Genomic DNA, 22,106 nt, shown 5'->3' with positions numbered 1-22,106 from the left:
ACAAACTCAAGTTTTCTTCAGCTAATTGCCTTGACGATATCAGGTATCACTCTGGTTACTCACTTACCTACTATTAGCTAACAAAAATGTCTGCTACCTCTCTGCTTACTGGTAAAGACAACACAGCAGATTGGAAAGAAGAGATGACCTGGATCTCTGAGACAGAGAAAAGAATGGTTACTTACCCTAGAGTAACTGTGGGTCTCTGAGATGTATTGTCCATGCAAATTTCACTCTAGGTACGCATGCGCCCATGCATGTGAGATTGAGTTCTTTTAAATAGCAGCGTCCATTGGGGCCACAGTCTCTTCTTGCAGCTGAGGGTATAAAGATTGGGGCAACCACAACCTGCGCACAGTTCCTTCACCAGTAAGAATCCCATAGGAGCACAACTCCAATTAGCAGGGATGGAGGGCAGCCCATGGAATTTATGAGGGCAATATATCTTGAAGAACCATAGTTACTGTAGAGTAAATAACCATTCTTTCTTCTTCTTCGAGTGCCTGTCCAAACAGATTCCACTCCTGGTGACTAATGAGGAGTTGCGTGTTTGCCAGAGATGGACAAGAGGAGTTCTACTTGAATAAAGATTACAGAACTGTCCTACTAATATATTTGTACCAAGGAATAGTGAATGGTAAATGTACGGGTTATCTTTTCTTAAAGTATATTTAGTGGCCATGAAACCTCTGAAAATTAAAGTTCTCTATAAATCCACAAAACAGATCCAGCATAGGCAACTTTCCTCCTGCTGCTCACTAATATGGCTCAACCCTGACCTGGAATGATCCCTTTCTAGAGGTCTCTCCAGACCCGTTCAAATTCTTCATGTCTCGAAAGTAAGGATGTTAATTAGTGCCAACTATGATGGTGGTTTTTGTGATGTGTATTTCTTTCCTAATGCAGTAGATGCATCGAGGTCAAGAATCCCTTCAGTGCAAGTGAATTGTGTTCATAACAAATTATTTCTGTGGGCCGAAAAAAAATCTCTCAACACCACATGCATATACAGCAAAAAAAATTAGCACTAAAGACTGAAAGAGTTTACCAGTATAGCATTATCCCTTTTGATCCAAGGGCGTAGCCAATATTTGGGGTCTTGGAGGTTGTTTCTGTGAGGAGGAGAAATTAATAATGGAGTCAGGTATTTCTTCAATGCAATCCTGTTTATTCACAATGAAAGTACACAAAGTCCTGTTTTCCCAACAATAGTAAGAATAAAACAACAGGAGGCAGTTTCTTTGCTCACAGTTGTAGGCCTTTTAATGCCAGCATTCTGTCCCAAAAGCTCTCCTTCTTGGCTTTGTCTCAAGGCCATGTTACCAGTGCTTCTCTTAATTATTATGAATTATTTGTATTACTGCAACCTGGGAGCCCTAGTCATGGACCAAGATCCCACTATGTAGGTACAAACACTGATCAAAACTGGATGCTTTTTGAAAGATCTGCTTTAGACAAACATAAGTTACTGGGCTCCATGCAGGAATAAATGGGTGAAATTTGATGGCTTGTGTTACACAAGAGGTCAGACTAAATAATCTTAATGGTTCCTTCTGGCCTTAAAATCTATGGTTGTTTGAATCATGCAGGTGAGCATGCTCTGGATCATTATTCTGTGCTAGATTAAATAGAAAAGAAGAGTCATCCCAACTGGTTCAGGAAATTAACATTTTCCCTCCCTGTTCCAGCATGGGTCTTTCCACCCAGGCAGAAAGATAGGCAATGTTCCTAGCACCACTAAAAGATGGCAGCTTTAACAGCCACCAGAGATTGCATAGAAAGCCTGCTGGTGGAGTTTGAATTGGGGAATCATTAAACTGACACACACTAAGGAGGCCCTGAGCATGACCCTTCCTGGATACCAGTGGCCACTTTTAGGATTGAATTGGCCTTGGTCAGGGAGCTTGCAGGTGTGGTGATTATCTTTATTATTATTTATGTTACACTAACAACTAGAAACCACAGTTAAGGGTCAGGGCCTCACTATGTTAGGCACTGGACAAATAAGTAACAAAGAAGACAGCCCCTGCTGCAGACAGCTTACAGTCTAGGTGTCAGTCAGGTGGACAAAACAAACAAGCAGAATGGGTGTGAGCAGGAGGATGAGGTAAAAAATGGACAGTTTATCAGCAAAGCAGAGGTCTCAGTTTGCCACTTGTATAACCAATGCCTGATGGGAGTGATGGGTAGGCATCAAAGCAAAGTTAAGTTTTAAGGAGAGATTTAAAAGAGGATAAAGTGGTTGCTTTGTGACTTTTGATGGTCACTTTTCCCATTCATGGAGGGCAGCATGGGTGAATGTTCATAGGTACGGGAAGCAGAAGCAGACAAGTAGTCATCTTTGGCCAAGCAAAGGCTTGACATGATAGTAGGTCTGCTAGATAGATAGGGCAGAGCAACATGGCAAAGGGACTTAAAACAAAGACAAGGCACTTGTGTTGATGCTGTAGAGGAAGGGGAGCCATTGGAGACACACAAAATGAGGGGTGATATGAGCAGAACAATGAACCAGGAAGATGATCCTAGAACATAAGAACGGCCATACTGGGTCAGACCGAAGGTCCATCTAGCCCAGTATCCTGTCTTCCAACAGTGGCCAATGCCAGGTTCTTCAGTGGGCATGATCAGACCAGGTAATCATCAAGTGATCCATCCCCTGTCGCTCATTCCCAGCTTCTGGCAAACAGAGGCTAATAGCAGCATTTTGAATGTTCTTGAGTGGGGTTATGTGGCTGGTGTCAAGGCCAGGGAGGAAGGGATGCAGGTACTTTGAGCTGCCACAATCGGCAGACTTGTCACTGCTGAAGGCCCTCTACCAAAGTCTGCACTGGGCACTGGTTACGGGGTGTTATGAGAAAACCATTGACAGGATCTGGCCATGACCTCCTTTCAGGTTCAGGCCAGAGCCCATCCGTGATCCTTCTGGGATGACAAACTTGTTATGATGGGGTTTTTCAACTGGGATTAAAGGATTCCAGAACTTTCTGAGGAATAATACAATCCACCCATTGGATCCCCTATCCTTTAACAGACTAGTTGACTTACAGTGCAGCTCTGCTCTGAAAAGTGACTTGAAAATTGACATTGTGAGACTCAACTTTGACTATGCCTTAGGGAGTCAAGATCAAGTGTCTTTATTTACATGTAAAATGACAGTTTGTATCATTTATGATAGGTGCTTTATAAATTCATATACAAGTACAATAAAGAATTACTTTGCAATGACAACATCACTAAAAAGCATGGTGAGAGTTTATTATATGTGCACAATTTTCAGGAGGAAAAAGTTTATGCCATGCCCCACAGAGCTATTAGTATTCACTCAATAATATTCTATTAACAATTAGCATTTCTTTCCTTGAGGAAAAAAAATGCCGTGTCTCAAAAGCAAAAAGCGTTGAATTTGAGAAGGATTGCCACCCGAGTGAGTCCTTTCAATGCGGACATGGAATGAAAGCTATTAGATCTGAGAAGGCAAACCCTCTCCCCTCATCTCCTAATTCTACTACCTATGCTTGAGATCTTTTAATTTCCACGTGGGCTGCCAAGTGATGGAAAGAAAGCATCTTGATATAGCATCTTATCAGAGCAATGGCACCTTTAATAGTAAAGCCCCAATATCAACACCAGGTCTTGCTTCATACAAGATTTGTGCCTGCAACCAAAAATCAGAATGCTACCAACTGACCTACACTAAAACCTTGGCTGTTTTTTTTAATTCATTCTAACAGCATAGCTTATGACAAAGTCTTTTGATACTAATATATTATGCACTAGTCTAAAATACTGGGTTAAGAAAAAAAGCTCCATGTTGTACCACTATGTAAATGAACAGGTATTCAGCTTCATTTGAAAGCAAAGAACATTGCCTGGCTGGGTTTACAAGGTAATCCTTTGGTCTCTTGCATATTAGTTCTGTTGAGGTGAGCCATGAGCTGTACGGCTGAGTCTGCCTGCTTCTCATCCCGCTCAGAACATATTCAGCACTTATTCCTTCCTTCAAAATATGGTGAGCAGTACTATGTAAGAACAGATTTGTGCACAGTTGAACTTCTCGTCCATCTATCGACTGGAAATGTTGTTCAGTTTTGCTCAGAAATATACAGCTGCAGATATCTATTGGCCCTGCTTCTGACCCCTCAAGCAGCTATTGATTTATGACTGCATTTCAGTCACAAAGGTCCCAGCTAGATTCAGATCCCAGCCACAGAGGTGAAAGCCTTTTTGCACTGATGTGGAATACTAATCCCACCCACCCCCCGCCTCTCTCCCCACCACCACAGCCTTGAGCTCCTCATCTCAAATAATTATGCTGCACATGAATCATTTTTTAATGTTTGGTTTAATACACACAGATTCTTTAAACAATAAAAAAAAATCAGCAAACATCATCATGATCTGGAAATCTCTTTCTTAACATAGAAAACGGTTTCTTAATGGCACAGGGGGAGAACACGACAGCAAGCTTGACAACATAATTAGAAGATTGTTACGAGGAAAGGGAAAAGCATTCTTTATACAGCTCTTACTACTTTCAATAAGATTATTCTCCCTGAATAGCTAATCAGCTTTTCTAGCTTCCCAAATCCATGTGCTTTAAGCTGCTCTCACAGTTCTTCTTAGTTACTAAATGGCAAACAGTGACACCTCCAAAAGGGAAATTTAAAGTGTTAACCAAATGTGAGCAAACAGCATGATGGAGACTGCAGATAAAGAGATCTTTGGCAGATTAGCAGCAATTTAAGAAGATCACACTGTTACACCTGGGTTGACAAGAGCTGACAGGGTTTGTTGATCTCTGCTCCTATCTCCAATTTGAGTGTCATGTTTCAACAGAAATGAGAGGAATACAAAAAAAAATCCTTTTAGTACTGAACATTGGCTTCACAGCAAGTGTTTATGGCAGCTGAAACAAAAAGAAGCTAAAGAGGTAGATGAAAGGATTAAAACAAAGCGGTTCGTTTTAAGTGCACCAGGCTTCTTTCCAATGCCAAGTGTCCCATTCTCTTGCTTGATATAACCTTGTCCCAAACATTCATTAGCCCCTTTGATGTATGTAGGCTTCTTATGCTGGTGAAATGTTACAAAATAATAAAGGTTAAATTAGAACCAGAAAAACAAAAAACAAAAAAAAACCCACCACCAGTGAACTCTGATTTTGCATCAATGGTGATGCAGCTTATTATAAGTTTTTCTGCAAGGCAATTACTGTGCATTGTTGATGTACTCTGTTTACTCTCTGCGTCTGTGAAGGAGATCCTTCTTGTCTTAATCCACCTGACCACATAGAATTCTCAGTCATTTTCCATTATTTTAGAAACCTCTTAAAGAGATTATTACTACAGGAAAGATGCTATAATTCCCTTCCAAGCGGAAAACTGGATGAGTCTGGTGCTCCTTAAAGCTACTGAGTTCATCAGCCAAAAAATAAACAAATGAATAAAAAAGGCCATTTGGCTAGACCCCCACAAAGAAACACAGATGAGGTCTGATTCTTATTTACAACAAGGCCCCTAAACACCTCTCTGGGAATTTAAGGAGGCCCTACCGTGGGTGTAAGGATACTTTAGTATAAATGAGAATCAGACCCATGTAGACTCAAAGAGGCTTAGCTCAATGCACATGTATTTCTATCCAGCACAAAGGCTCACCAAGCAGATGCTAGAAAAAGGACCTGCATATTCACAAAATAAAGACAAAAGACTGAAACAAAAGACTTATGGAGCCTAAGTCCCTTTTCCAAAGGACTTGGGCACTTACGATCCCAAATCTCATGAGACCTGGGCTCCTAAGTCACTTAGGCACACTTGTGAATTTTATTCTATTTCTTTAAATATGTTGCAGTAGAGTATTTATATTTAATAGACTTAAAATACTTTTACTTATTTATTAATTATTATTACAAGCATTGATTTGATTGGCACCTTATGAGACTGGAATGGAAGCATTCAGGATTGCAGTAGAAGAGACCAAACACCAGACTCCTTAGATGCTTGCTTCTTTACCAGGAAACCAGCATTTACAGCTTGATCCTCCACCCATTGCCATTGATTTCAATAAGTGTAGGATCAGGCCTGGGCAAAAAGGCCTTAATGCATCTGAGTTCTTTTTTCTCCTCAGCATCTCCATAAAGACAGCACAGACATTCCTTTTCCTTGTGGTGAGCAGCAGACAATGGGAAATTTAGTCATGCCATCTGAATGTAGAATTAACCAGTGATCAGAGATAGAGGAGATCGACAAGGAGCTGGCACTTTCAGTCATCTGCAGAAGGACTCTAGGACCTGATTTCCCCTACAGAGAGTGCATTTTCAAAATTGCAATGCAATTTTCAAGAAGTGGGAGCAGTACCCGGTACACTGTGTCAGCTGGTGCTCATGGCTAAATCCATCTGGAAACAATAACAAAAATACATTCTATACTGAAGTTTACATATATACAGGTTTCAGAGTAGCAGCTGTGTTAGTCTATATCAGCAAAAAGAACAGGAGTACTTGTGGCACCTTAGAGACTAGCAAATGTATTTGAGCATAAGCTTTCATGGGCTACAGCCCACTTCTTCGGATGCATAGAATGGAACATGCAGTAAGAAGATATTTATACCTACAGAGAACATGAAAAGGTGGAAGTACCCATACCAACTATAAGAGGCTAATTAATTAAGAGAAGCTATTATCAGCAGGGGAGAAAAACTTTAGAAGTGATAATCAAGAAGGCCCATTTTGGACAGTTGACACAAAGGTGTGAAGATACTTTAACATGGGGAAATAGATTCAATTAGTGTAATGACTGAACCATTCCCAGTCTCTGTTCAAACCTAAGTTAATGGTATCTAGTTTGCATATTAATTCAAGTTCAGCAGCTTCTCGGAGTCTGTTTTTGAAGCTTTTCTGTTGAAAAATTGCCACCTTAATGTCTGTCACTAAGTGATTAGCGAGGTAGAAGTGTTCTCCTACTGGTTTTTGAATGTTATGATTCCTGATGTCAGATTTGTGTCCATTTATTCTTTTGCATAGAGACTGTCCGGTTTGGCCAATGTACATGGCAGAGGAGCATTGCTGGCACATGATGGCATATATCACATTGGTAGATGTGCAGGTAAACAAGCCCCTGATGGCGTGGTTGATGTGATTAGGTCTTATGATGGTGTCACTTGAATAGATATGTGGACAGAGTTGGCAGCGGGGTTTGTCTCTAAGTACTCCTGTTCTTTTTACATATATAGTGGCAGGCAAGGTAACGCACAAGTCCATGTTACTATTAACAGCCACTTATTTTTCACACAGGGCATACAGTATAATTAATGACACAAGTGCGAAATATTACTAGTGTATAGTCTTTACCCAACAAGTCATCTAAATACAAGCCCAATTCACAATGGAACTGTGTATCAGTTCTGCAGGTTTTCCTAGGAAATGTAGCCAAGAACCACTAAACATGCCAAGAAAGGATGTTCTATTCATTTTCTGTTCCCAAAACTTATTTTCTTTTGGCCAACATGTACCTGAGAGGTGCATTTACTTAAAATAACAGGATGGAGGCGAGACTTAAGGACGAGGCTATGGCTATTCAGCAGAAGACACAGGCTGAACCAGATGCTGTGCAGTCAGAGCGATATAGATGCCAGGTTGCCATGAGGGAGGAGGCAGCCAAGCGGACATTACAGACACCCTCCTCTGCTGTAGCACCAGTAGTGGACTTTCCTTAGAGCTCCAGGAAAAGGACTGGGGCCTTCTCTTGCTGGGACTCAATTTGCTCTTGCTGAGCACACTACCTCCGTGGGGAAATGCTGTCTGGAACCCTCTCACAGAATCCAGGGAAGCAGTTTCCAGCAGGATTAGTCATCATTGCTTTTTTTATTTCAAGCCTTCTTAACAGAAAAGAAGATCAAATCTTCACAGTCTTTTTTCTCAGAGTCTGTACAGGCTAAGTCGTCCCTTCCTCAAGTCTGTCCCTCATACCTGTAAGTTCATCAACTCAAAATTTTCTGGTTCCTACCTCAGATCCTCAGTGATAATAGGACTTCACACAGCCTCCCTTCTGTCCATTTGATTCTTGGAGCATTTCCTCTCTGCAGTTGTTCCAGCCACAATGCATTGGGTGCACAGCCACTGGCACCTCAGCTTTCTGGCAGGTATTACAGTCCCTGTCCTTCATTTCCTTCTGCCTTCTGTTATGAGGATCAACCAGTTAAGTTACAGGTCTTTTCCCTGGTGCAGCAGGCAGGGATAATCAGCCAGCCAGCTGCAGGCCCCTGAACCCAGATTAATTATATTCCTCATACCTTCACATACCTTACATCCTCAAGTGTCCCTGTCACTGCATTCATTGCAGAGCCCCCAGTATTCTTAGGTTCTGCATTCCGATGGTCCTTCCCAGACTGATGCTCTATTCAAAATCAAAAAGACTTAAGGCTAAGTACCAAAGTATCTGTCACCGTGCCTCAGTGGGTCACAGCTGAGGATACCAGATTCAGGACAAACTGCTGAGAAACAGGGCAGACTCACCCCAGACTGGTGGCTATTCTATCATTAGATATACCAAACCAGCAACAAAAGTAAACTACTATCTCATCATATTGGTTAACAAGAAGCCAAAAATGTAGTCTTCTTAGGCATTCCAGCACTCATTTCACCCCCCAGACACTAGACTTTATGATGAGTGGTTATTGAAAAACAATTTCATCAAACAAAGTTCTTCTTATCTCAAGAGACCAGCAACACAGTCAAGTCAACATATAACTCAGATCGTACCCAATAATCACACTGTTGCCAATCCTTTAATAACTAAAATCTAAAGGTTTATTTTAAGATAAAAGAAATAGAGCAGGGGTAGGCAACCTACGGCACGTGTGCCAAAGTCGGCATGCGAGCTGATTTTCAGTGGCACTCACAGTGCCTGGGTCCTGGCCACCGGTCCGGAGGGCTCTGCATTTTAATTTAATTTTAAATGAAGCTTCTTAAACATTTAAAAACCTTATTTACTTTACATATAACAATAGTTTAGTTATATATTATAAACTTATAGAAAGAGACCTTCTAAAAACGTTAACATGTATTACTGGCACGCGAAACCTTAAATTAGAGTGAATAAATGAAGACCTGGCACAGCACGTCTGAAAGGTTGCTGACCCCTGAAATAGAGAGTTAAAATAGTTAATAGATCATATACATACAATTATTACAAAGTTCTTCTATTAGGTTTGTAGCAGTGATGGAATAAACAGCTAGTCTTCAAAAGTCTCTCTGGAAATTACCCGAACAGCTTGGGAGTTATCAGTCCTTATTTAGAGCTTCCTTGTTAGAAATCCAGCCCAGAGAAATGAAACAGGAAATGAAGAGAAAATGGAGATGTTTCCAGGGTCTTTTATACCCTCTACTATGTGGATGGAATTTTACAGTCCCAAACAAAGCTCTCAGTCTCAGGGCTTGGCTACACTTACAAATTTGCAGCGCTGCAGCAGGGCAGTGTGCTCTGCAGCGCTGCCTGCGCCGGGCGCTGCCGCGCCCAGTGGTCCCCAGTGGCCAGCGCTGGCGCTGAGGGCCTGCCGCCCTCCCCCACCTGACAGGGAGGGAGCTGAGGGACAGCGAGGGGGAGAGCTGGGCGCTGGCAGCGCTGCGCGCTTTGCTGCCTGCGCCTGGCGCTTCAAGCGGCCAGCGCGCCTCTCAGTCTGTGGAAAATTACAGGCATAAGATGGTGTCCTGGGTCACATGAGCAAGTCACATGCCCTTACATGCTTTGATGACTCACAGGAGCAGCCATTGCCCACTTGAAGGCTTAGGCATACACAGGAAGACTTGCTGGGCAGGATGAGTTTTTTCTGTGGCCATTTGTGAGAGTCAATTCCCTTTGATGGGCCCTCAACACAAGGCCATCTGGCTTCAATGTAGATTTTCCCTGGTGGGTGTTACCCCAGGAACAAACACATTTGAGATACAGATCTATATTCAAAACTTCAGACACAAAAATGATACATACATATAAACTGGATAATCATACTTAGTAAATCATAACTTTTCCACTGGGGAGTGCTGTGGCACCTTTAAGACTAACAGTTGTACTGGAGCATAAGCTTTCCTGGGTGAATACCCACTTCGTCAGATGCACCCAGGAAAGCTTATGCTCCAATACATCTGTTAGTCTTAAAGATGCCACAGGATTCTCTGTTGCTTTTTATAGATCCAGCCTAACACGGCTACCCCTCTGAAACTTTTCCATTGACACCTTACATGATATACTTTGTACAAGTTTTGATGCACTTGTCTAACAGTGGTATCAACAATGATATACATGGTCACATTTCAATCACACAGCATCAGAATGTCATATGGGCACTGGAGTCTTTCATGGTTTGGAGCCACCTTAATACTGCATGGTCAGTGTCCAAGACAAAGAAGGTTCTAAACAGGTAGTATCTCAGTGCCTTTATGGCCTACTGTATGGCCAGGCATTCCTTCTTGAGGACAGAGTACCAGGTTTCACAGTCTGAGAGTTTTCTATTTATGTAAAGAACAGGGTGCTCTTGTCCATGGAAGGTTTGGGAAAGCACTGAACCCATGGAGCAGTTTGAGGCATCTCTTTGTAGAACAAATTCTCGAGAGAAATCGGGTCTGTGCAGTATTGACTTGTTGCACAGAATCTGTTTAATTATCTGAAATGCTTGATCACTCTGTGGTGACCATGTGACTTGTCAAGAGGCTGATTCTTTTAACAAGATCATTAAGAGGTGTGGTATGGGGCTAGTTATGCCACCCAGGAATGTCTCTCGCTGCCTGATGTGGTGGCAACATGCTCAAAGGTGGTCAGGTAAACCTCCAAGTCATCCTGCTGCCCATCCTGGGCAAGGTGAGACTGGGTGAAGCTCCAGGGTGGGCCTCCTCTCCATGGCTGTTTCCATCTCCCTGTGAGAGCAAGTCACTGAGCAAGTCACAGTCACTGAGAGAGCAAGTGAACCATTTCTACTTCGAATTGTCTGTTCCACTCATGCTCAGCCAGCTAGGCTTCCTGCAGGCACTAGCAGGAGTAGCTTCTCTATGGTCCTTCTTAATAGAAGGGGTTCAGGTCAAAGTCCCTGTTCAAGTGCCATGTGTAAAGGATTGAGGCCTATCTTTTAATGCCCTCCTCCTGCTGGGACTGCTCCCTCCCTGAGGAAATGCTGTCTGGAGCCCTCTCACAGAATCCAGGGAAGCAGTTTCCAGTAGGAGTAGTTGTTGTGGTTTGTTTTTTCCCCCAAGCCTTCTTAACAAAACAGGATCAAATCTTCACACACTGTTCCCTCAGAGTCTGTATGGGGTAAGTAGTCCCTTCCCCAAGTCTGTCCCGCACATCCATAAGTTCATCAACCCAAAATTTCCTGGCTCTTACCTCAGTGTTAACAGGACTTCACACAGTCTCCCTTCTGTCCATTTGATTCTTGGAGCACTTCCTCACTGCAGGTGCTTCAGGTGCAGTCCATCAGGTGCACAGCCACTGGCCCCTCAGCTTTCTGGCAAGTATTGCAGTCCCTGTCATCCATTTCCTGCTCCCTTTTAAGTTGCAGGTCTTTTCCTGGGTGCCAGCTGCAGGCTTCTGACCCCTGAAGAATGGTATCCCTTACACCTTCACACCCCACTGCATCTTTTTCTTCCCCACATCCTTCTTTTACAGTCCAATCGGATGTGGTGAACTCTTAAGAAGTGGAGCAGTTGAGGTGGCATATAAGTATAAACCAGAAGTTTAGGTATCAAGAGTGAGGGGAGCAAGTTTGGGGCTGAGGGTGTAATGAATGCTGGTTTGGGTTATTGTGGATAGACTGTGGCAGCAGACAAAACCAACCCATTTCACACTAGCATCTCACAACGCACCCATATTGTTACCTGTCTTATGACTAGGATGCTAGAGCTAAAAGTAAAAACCATACAAACCCCAGCATTAATACTCCCAAACCACATGTAAACTGCGATAGATCAAGCCACCACAGAGAATATTGAGACCCAAGAGGTAGATCTGTGAAAGGGTTTATCTGAAAAAGGGTAATTGTATTAATCCCTTTATCTGTAAAGTCCCAAGGATAAGAGAAAACAACTGCAGGATACACACAGCAGAACTGACTTCTTCCAGTTGCCCTTTACACAAAAGTAGGGACTTGGGTGTTCTTACCTTAGGACAATGTTTTTGGCAGAGGTGGGTTGTTTTTTTTTCCCCTACAACAAGGAGAAGCCACAGTGCTTCCAGGTAGCTGCTGAATGCCATTTTAGGTTCTATGAGAGGAGTGGGCTTGTAACTGTTATACTTTTTCACAGCACCAACTAGCATTAGGAATGCAAGAAAGGCACCACGGCAACTTCCCCCTGAACAGCAAGCTGCTCTTGCTAACTGTTACCTGGTGGTTTTGTTCCAGTGGTGGTTTGTTTGTTTGTTGATGGTAGCCCGTTACTTTTTCCTGCCCCGAGAAAGCAAGGTGGAAAAGTATTTTAATGTGGGATCAAAGTACTACTGTTATCTCCTATTTAGAGATGGGAGAACTGAGGCACAGAGAGATTAATGATTTACTTGAGTTTACCCAGAAAGTCTGTGGCAAAACTGAAAATTGGACACACATCTCTTGTGTCTTAGTCCAGTGCCTTAGCTGTAACAACATCCTTCCTCTCATGATCAAATTGTTTCTGAACATCTCTCAGGGATCACAGAGATTCTAGAACTGATGGGAGTGGAAGGAAGATTAGCCTAAAGGTATTAACGAACTACTCCAATTTTTTTTAGTTTTACTCCTATGTGCCAAAGCTGCTGCTATTAGATTGTTCTGTTCTATGCTCTGTTAAATAGTATAGTCAAGAATAACGCCAGTGGGCTCTGCCATGGAAGTTCTCACCAGTTAAGGATGCTGGAAGGGACATTTTATTTATGAATTTTCCATATCTTCTAATATCAACTTGAATGTCTAGTTAGACAAGCACCTTTTCTTCCATTCTGAGCAATTTTTATCTAAAATAATTAAACGTACTGGAGGTGAAAGCCAGAAATATTTTACATTTCAGATAAGAATTTGCAGAATGATTCATTTATACAATTAGATTCCAAATTGCTCTTTGGTTTACACTTTTTAAAATGTGGTTGATTTTTTTTTAACTTGAATTAGTAGGCTCAGGCACAAGAAAAATATTACATGAATCTTACATCTAATCTGAACACCTAACATGCCTTTAGTTGACTGTTACATTCAAAATCATCCAAGAACACTACATATAAAGACAATAGGAAGGGACTGAGGACTGTACTGAATAGGTATGAATAACACAATAATAGAAGTTAGAGATGGAAAAAAACCAAGATCAGCCACTCTATCTCCCTGCAAGTGCAGGATTGCTCTCTCTCTATTTTCTAGTGATTTGTCTAGCCTAGTTTTAAAGTGCCAAGAGACTGCACTTTTCTGCTTCCCTGGGAAGTTTTCCATGGCCTAGTAATCAGGAGTTTTTCCAATATTCATCTTAAGAGTTCCCATTATAGTTTCATTTCATTAGTGCTGATTATAAAATACAATAAACACCGTTGAATCACACTGAATACACCGTCTTCCTTCTTGATGTTTGTAACCTCCATCTACTTATTTGTTAGCCTATGATGTTCTACCTCTTTCCTTCTACCTCACCATGACCACCACCTTAATTATTACTCAGCCAATCAGCAGCTAACGTATTTAGTTCTTTTAAACCTCATAAATCAATCAACCCAGCCCTTTGATCAATTATGTTACTCTTTTCTCAATTCCCTTCAAATTGCCAATATCCTTGTGGCAATCAATGCCCAAAATTGCCTTCAGTTTTCTAGGAGCAGTCACACCAGACCTGTGCAGAGAAGGACTAGATCTCTTTGTTTTGTGATGTGATGCCTTTGACTAGGCAGCCCAAAATAGCATGGGCTACTCTTTTTTTTTTTTTTTTTTTTTTCAGAAATACCACAATGCAAAGGCATGTTGAATATGCTTCACATTAGCATCCCTAGCTCTCTCAGTATTACTAATTCCCAGGCTTCTCCCTTAGACTGAGTCTTTGTGCTTCAAATTATTATTTCCTACCATGAACTTGCTTGCATTTCCCCAAGCTGAATCTTACTTTGTTATTTCTTGTGCATGTTTCTTATCTCTCTCTGTCTCTGTACTATATTTCTGCCTGGCAGGTGGTTGGTTTGCTATACCTTTTAATTTAGGGCCGGACTGTGTGCATTATTTTTCAGCTGGTCAATAGCAGTCAGGTTTTCTTGTTACTGGTGGAGTTGGTTTTGATGAAAGTCCCTCACAAGTGCTGAACAATAGAACAGCATGACTTTCAGCTAGAACCTTCTCCCTTTGTCACAGCTAGGGTGACCAGATGTCCCGATTTTATGAGGACAGTCCCGATTTTGGGGTCTTTTTCTTAGATAGGCTCCTATTACCCCCCACCTCTGTCCCGATTTTTCACATTTGCTGTCTGGTCACCCTAGTCACAGCTGAAGTAGACTAATTGAGATAGTGAAGTGAACAGAGAATGCATGTAAAACCCCACAGTTCTGTTGATTTTGGTATCCATGCTTCTGTTGCTTACTTCAACCAGTTCAGTAGAGGAGGAATAGAGTCCTTTGTTTCTGAAGGATTAGTACTATTATCAGGCAGGATACTAACACTGGTCTTATGCTCTTTTTAGTAGGCTTTTCTCTAGTCAGCCTATCAATGACAGAGGACATATAGTGGCAGCAGGAACAGCATGTCCTCTGTCCCAATTCTGGTGTATGCTACAATAACAACACTTGTAGAGCATTACAGAATACTTGTAGAGAGTAATAATGTCCGTGATGAACATTCTCCTCCTTGAGTCTCTCTTTTACATTACTGTATGAGGGAGAAAGTGCTTTGTCCAAGCTAGCAGCCCATAGCAGTAAACTGAGGAGATGAGACTTCAGGGAAAATTTAAAAAAAATCACAGACAAAAATATGTGTGACATACTGCAATGATAAGGTTGTGGTGAATGGCTTGTGATATATTGAAATTAAATCTCTAATCAGACACGATAATGTTATTTGATGTGCTTATGGGACCTTGCTGATCTCACAGAGACACACAATTGGAAAAAAAACCCATCTCCTTGATGTCTGATAATACCCAAGTGTCCCTTGCCAAAAATTATAATGACAAATGTTAGGTATCACTTAGGGTATGTCCATACTACCCGCCGGGTTGGCGGGTAGCAATCGACTTCTTGGAGTTCGATATATCGCGTCTCGAGACGTGATATATCGAATTCCGAACGCGCTCCCGTCGACTCCGGAGCTCCACCACCGCAAACGGCGGTGGCGGAGTCGATGGGGGAGCCGCAGACTTCGATCCCGTGCCATGAGGACGGGTAAGTAGTTCGAACTAAGGTAGTTCGACTTCAGCTACGCTATTCACGTAGCTGAAGTTGCGTACCTTAGTTCGACCCCCCCCAGTGTAGACCAGGCCTAACACTTATGAATGAACCAGTTAAATGAATCATTCTACCCCTGCATAGCATATAGATTTAGTTACGTTTTCCTCTTAAGTATCTACAGAAAAGTTAACCTAAACAGAAAGATGCAGCCAGACAATGCTGCTGCATCCACACCTAAAGGCAACCCTTCCCTCCACATTAATAGCCAAAAAGTTACATATCTTTAATGTATATCTTTTCTTTTTTTCTCTATCTCCCATTCATTAATAATAATATTGCACTGTATCATATCAACTTATAATAGAGTGTAATGTAACAACTTAATATAAATGTGACACATCAGAAACAAACAGGTACTTTTCATCTCACATGATCAAATGCTCGTTACTTAATCATACTTGTGGTGCAAGCTGCTGAACCAAGTGGTGTGAACAAACAGATGTCTATTATACCGGCCAGCTGTCAGGTCACCAAGTACCCAAACTCTATCTCAACTTTCAACAACGTGAAAAGCAATCAGGGAACTCTCAACACACTGTTATCCTGTCTATCTTGTTTCTCAAATTGACTTTTTCTAGTACAAAATTCTCTCTCATTACTATTATTTACAAAATAATTTGCACATTGAGTATAAAATTATAAACATTACAAATTTAAATTTGAAACTTTGTCCTCTTATATGTAATATAATATGTATGAAGATATTAAAAGGATAAAGTAATATATACAAATTATTCTAGGTTAATAGACTCTCATGCAGAAAAGACAACATAAGCATTTTTATAATTTCTGCAAGACTGTTACAGACATTGCCTGGAAAGTACTCAAGATCATCCATTTTATATATTTGTTCATTTAAATATTCCTACTGCACTTCATCCTTGTTATGGATATTAGTGGGGTGTTCTGCCGAAAAACTGATGACACTATAAAACTATGTTAGCCAAATATTCTGAGTGCTATTACCAGGTGACATTCTAATTAGAGTAATTATAACTCTATGTGACAGTAGCTGAAATCCAAGATATAGAGACTGTGGTAGTAGAGTCTTTTGAGAGGTTCAGAGTGAGCATTGCAAACTTCACTAATATTCACCTATTTCCATGATGTGATTGATCATTGGCAGAATCTTTCTAAAAAGTAGAGTTTGGTTCTTTGTCTATTATACACAGAAGAGAAGTGGACACAAAAAGTCTTAGAAAGTTTGTATGGATTCATAGATTTTTAAGGCCTAAAAAGACCATTGTATCCATCTAATCTTAACTCCTGCATAGCATGTGGAAATAGGACTTTCTATGAAATAATTTGCAAGGGGAGATTTTGGGGAAGACTAGGAGAACCAGGCAGAGGAACAGACAGGCTAGTGAAGGGAGTGTGTGGTGTTCTGGCAGTTTTGTGGTGGTCACTGGGGATTTGTTTTGCTGTGGGCAGTGGTATTTTGGTTTGGTTTATGTTTCCTGGACTAACAGGACTTAGATGGGAAGGCTATGACAGATACAGAGGCAGCAGCGGTAGTGACCCAAGCAGTGGAAGACACAATGAAGATGACTGGATGTGGAAGCTGCGGTATGTACATGATCCTGGACGGGGTACCTGAAAAGAGTTTTGTCTGCATGAAGTATTGCCTGATAGAGCTGATGGAAGAAAAGATCCGAGGATTGGAGATGCAGGTTGAAACTCTGATTGAGTTTAGAAGGGGGTTCGAGCAGATGATGGAGCAAAGACATGAGGAAGCTGAAGGGAAAAGTTCAGACTTGCAGATGGAAGCAGGATCAAAGAACTCTGAGGGGAGACTGCTGGGTGAGGAAAGCGGACAGTGGAAGCATATGACTAAGAGAACCAGGCAGAGGAAAAGACAGACTAGTGAAGGAGAAGTAGAGCTCAGGAACAGGTTTGTGGAGTTGGAAAATGAAGAACGGGCACAGCAGGTGGTCACTGAAGGTTGAAGGCAAGGAAGAAGAGAAGAGCAGCTAGTTCTATAGGAAGAGGGGAAGAGTCAATGGAGATAACAACACCAAATGCGAGCCCCAGGAGGATACGGGATGGGTTGCAGAGAACTGCAAGGGAGAATAGGAATCGAGAGGACTTGCGGCCAGAGGGAACAGGGATAGACCAGAGAATTGCACCAATACCAGGAAAAGGCAGGTCTACATGACTGGGGACTCCTTACTGAGAAGAATAGACAGGCCTTAAACCAGAGCTGATCTAGACAGGACCGGCTCTAACATTTTTGCCACCCCAAGCGAAAACAAAGAGCGCCGCCCCCCCCCAGCGTCGCGCCGGCCCGCCCCCCGAGCGTCGCGTCGCCCAAGTCCCTGCCCCCGAGCGTCACGCCGCCCAAGTCTCTCACCCTCCCGAGCACCGCACTGCACCGCCCAAGTCCCCGCCCCAAGTGTTGCGTCGCACCGCCCAAGTCCCCGCCCCCGAGTGCCGTGCCGCTGAAGCCCGCCCCCACCGAGCCGCCTAAGTCCCTGCCCCCCCAGCACGGTGCCACGCCTCCCAAGCCCCGCCTCCCCCCAGCACCGCCTGGCCGAACCAAAAAAAACCAAAAACAAACCCCGAGTGCCACCCCGTCCCAAGGTGCCGCCCCAAGCACGTGCTTGGTAGGCTGGTGTCTGGAGCCGGCCCTGGATCTAGAGAACAGAAGGGTGTGCTATTTGCCAGGTGCTAAGATATGGGATGTGGACCTGATGCTGAAGAGGATCCTAAAAGGAGCGGGAAAGAATCCACTGATTGTCCTTCATGAGGGAACAAATGATATGGCTAGATTCTCGCTGGAACATATCAAGGGAGACTATGCCAGGCTGGGGAAGATGCTCAAGCAAATCGAGGCTCAGGTGATCTTCAGTGGGATTCTGCCTGTTCCTAGAGAAAGGTGTGACAAGATTATGACGATCAACGGATGTCTCAGGCAGTGGTGCTATAAGGAGGACTTTGGGATGTATGGCCACTGGGAAGCATTCATGGACAGAGGACTGTTCTCTTGGGATGGACTTCACCTGAGTAGGGAGAGAAATAGATTTCTAGGATGGAGGCTGGCATAACTGATTAAGAGAGCTTTAAACTAGGAATTTGGGGGAGATGGTTGGGAGATGTCCAAGTAATCTCCACACCAGATTTTAACATTGAGAGGGAAGAAAACAAAGTAAGAAAGGATACAGCCATGGGTAGGAGAATGGACATAAGGAGGAAGGGTAGTGTAGATACCAGTCTAATAGGTGATACTGGCGGTAGAATGCCTGTGCCTAATCGGGTAAAGAATGTGAGCGAAGCCAAACAGCAAAAATTAAGATGTTTGTACCCCAGTGCAAGGAGCCTAGGTAACAAAATGGAGGAACTATAGTTACTGGTGCAGGAAGTGAAACCAGATATTATAGGTGTGACGTTGCAGTCTATATGATTTTATAAAAATATGCTAATGAGTGATTATAATGTAACTGGAATACGCTTCATGCAAAAGGTCTCTTGTAAGGTACCATTACAAATATTATAATCTACTGAGTGTGTTCATCCTATTTCTATAAATGTATCACTCTTGTATCTAAAACTAGAAATATGAAATATAACTCTGAGGGCCTATTGTAATTATGCAAAGTGTGGGCAATTAATGGTGATTTGGAATCTTGATGGCTTCCATCAACCAGGACAATTGACTGTGGATGGCTCTGTTTGCAGGCCTGTGAATCAGGCTTGGAGGAATGAAGGCTTGGGGTCTTACAGTGACATGTGATCATGTCACCTGAATTGGAAATCCATTGGGGTGTCCCCGCCCAGGTTCGGATCCTGCCGACTATGCCACTGTGACGGGTCAGAGTTATATTTCATATTTCTAGTTTTAGATACAAGAGTGATACATTTATAGAAATAGGATGACCACACTCAGTAGATTATAAGTTTTGTAATGATACCTTACAAGAGACCTTTTGCATGAAGCATATTCCAGTTACATTATATTCACTCAATAGCATATTTTTATAAAATCATATAGACTGCAACGTCACAATAGGGATAACAGAAACATGGTGGAATAGTAGTCATGACTGGAGTACAGGTATTGAAGGGTATGTGCTGTTTAGGAAAGACAGAAATAAAGGCAAAGGTGGTGGAGTAGCACTATATATCAATGATGAGGTAGACTGTAAAGAAATAAGAAGTGATGGAATGGATAAGACAGAGTCTGTCTGGGCAAAAATCACACTGGGGAAGAAAGCTACTAGAGCCTCCCCAGGGATAGTGCTTGGAGTGTGCTATAGACTGCCGGGATCTGATTTGGATATGGATAGAGACCTCTTTAATGTTTTAAATGAAGTAAATACTAATGGGAATTGTGTGATCATGGGAAATTTTAACTTCTCAGATATAGATTGGAGGACAAGTGCTAGTAATAGTAATAGGGCTCAGATTTTCCAGGATGCGATAGCTGATGGATTCCTTCACCAAGTAGTTGTTGAACCAACAAGAGGGGATGCCATTTTAGATTTGGTTTTCATGAGTAGTGAGGACCTCATAGAAGAAATGGTTGTAGGGGACACACTTGGTTCGAGCGATCATGAGCTAATTCAGTTCAAACTAAATGGAAGGATAAATAAAAATAGATCCGGGACTAGGGGTTTTTATTTCAAAAGGGCTAACTTTAAAAAATTAAGGAAATTAGTTAGGAAAGTGGATTGGACTGAAGAACTTGTGGATCTAAAGGCAGAGGAGGCCTGGAATTACTTCAAGTCAAAGTTGCAGAAACTATCAAAAGCCTGCATCCCAAGAAAGGGGAAAAAATTCATAGGCAGGAGTTGTAGACCAAGCTGGATGAGCAAGCATCTCAGAGAGGTGATTAAGAAAAAGCAGAAAGCCTACAAGGAGTGGAAGATAGGAGGGATCAGCAAGGAAAGCTACCTTATTGAGGTCAGAACATGTAGGGATAAAGTGAGAGAGGCCAAAAGCCATGTAGAGTTGGACCTTGCAAAGGGAATTAAAACCAATAGCAAAAAGGTTCTATAGCCATATAAATAAGAAGAAAAAAAAGAAAGAAGAAGTGGGACCGCTAAACACTGAGGATGGAGTGGAGCTCAAGGATAATCTAGGCATGGCCAAATATCTAAACAAATACTTTGCCTCAGTCTTTAATTAGGCTAATGAAGAGCTTAGGGATAATGGCAGGATAACAAATGGGAATGAGGATATGGAGGTAGATACTACCACATCTGAGGTAGAAGCCAAACTCAAACATCTTAATGGGACTAAATTGCGGGGGGGCGCAGATAATCTTCATCCAAGAATATTAAAGGAACTGGCACATGAAATTGCAAGCCCATTAGTAAGAATTTTTAATGAATCTGTAAACTCAGGAGTTGTACCGTATGACTGGAGAATTACTAACATAGTTCCTATTTTTAAGAAAGGAAAAAAATGTGATCTGGGTAACTACAGGCCTGTCAGTTTGGTATCTGTAGTATGCAGGGCCAGCTCCAGACCCCAGCGCGCTAAGCGCGTGCTTGGGGCAGCATGCCGCGGGAGGGCGGGAGGGCGGGAGGCGGCTCCGGTGGACCTCCCGCAGGCATGCCTGCGGAGGGTCCATTGGTCCCGCGGCTTCGGTGGAGCATCCGCAGGCGTGCCTGCGGGAGGTCCACCAGAGCCGCGGGACCAGCGGACCCTCCGCAGGCACGTCTGCAGGAGGTCCACCAGAGCCGCGGGACTGGCGACTGCCAGAGCGCCCCCCGTGGCGTGCCGCCCTGCTTGGGGCGGTGCAATTCCTAGAGCTGCCCCTGGTAGTATGCAAGGTCTTGGAAAAAATTTTGAAGGAGAAAGCAGTTAAGGACATTGAGGTCAATGGTAATTGGGACAAAATACAATATGGTTTTACAAAAGGTAGATCATGCCAAACCAACCTGATCTCCTTCTTTGAGAAGGTAACAGACTTTTTAGACAAAGGAAACGCAGTGGATCTAATTTACCTCGATTTCAGTAAGGCATTTGATATCGTTCCACTAGGGAATTATTAGTTAAGTTGGAAAAGATGGGGATCAATATGAAAATTGAAAGGTGGATAAGGAACTGGTTAAAGGAGAGACTACAATGGGTCATACTGAAAGGTGAACTGTCAGGCTGGAGGGAGATTACTAGTGGAGTTCCTCAGGGATTGGTTTTGAGACCAATCTTATTTAATCTTTTTATTACTGACCTTGGCACAAAAAGTGGGAGTATGCTAATAAAGTCTGCAGATGACACAAAGCTGGGAGATATTGCCAATGCAGAGAAGGACCGGGATATCACACAGGAAGATCTGGATAACCTTGTAAACTGGAGTAATAGTAATAGCATGAAATTTAATAGTGAAAAGTGCACGGTCATGCATTTAGGGATTAATAACAAGAATTTTTGTTATAAGCAGGGGACTCATCAGTTGGAAGTAACAGAGGAGGAGAAGGACCTTGGAGCATTGGTTGATCACAGGATCACTATGAGCCGCCAATGTGATATGGCCGTGAAAAAAGCTAATGCAAACTTGGGATGCATCAGGCAAGGTATTTCCAGTAGAGATAAGGAGGTGTTAGTACCATTATACAAGGCACTGGTGAGACCTCATCTGGAATACTGTGTGCAGTTCTGGTCTCCCATGTTTAAGAAGGATGAATTCAAACTGGAACAGATTCAGAGAAGGGCTACTAGGATGATCCAAGGAACCATCCTTTC

The 22,106-nt window shown here is 42.5% G+C and overlaps 1 long non-coding RNA gene across 1 annotated transcript in view; it reads right to left on the bottom strand.

The window, feature by feature from the left end:
* Window positions 1-4,401: 4,401 nt before the first annotated feature.
* The window catches only part of LOC120387179, a 42,952-nt gene continuing 25,247 nt past the window's right edge, over window positions 4,402-22,106 (bottom strand). Inside the window, exons 3-5 of the long non-coding RNA XR_005590054.1 lie at window positions 8,294-8,387; window positions 7,998-8,169; window positions 4,402-6,390 (exon numbers count right to left, since the gene is read on the bottom strand). This is a non-coding gene — a long non-coding RNA (uncharacterized LOC120387179). The remainder of the gene's footprint in view (window positions 6,391-7,997; window positions 8,170-8,293; window positions 8,388-22,106) is intronic.

Source organism: Mauremys reevesii, linkage group 1, assembly GCF_016161935.1.
Source record: "Mauremys reevesii isolate NIE-2019 linkage group 1, ASM1616193v1, whole genome shotgun sequence".
Classification (NCBI taxonomy): Eukaryota; Metazoa; Chordata; order Testudines; family Geoemydidae; genus Mauremys; species Mauremys reevesii.
Note: the sequence above shows the minus strand (reverse complement) of the source record. Positions and strands in the feature narration are given on the sequence as shown.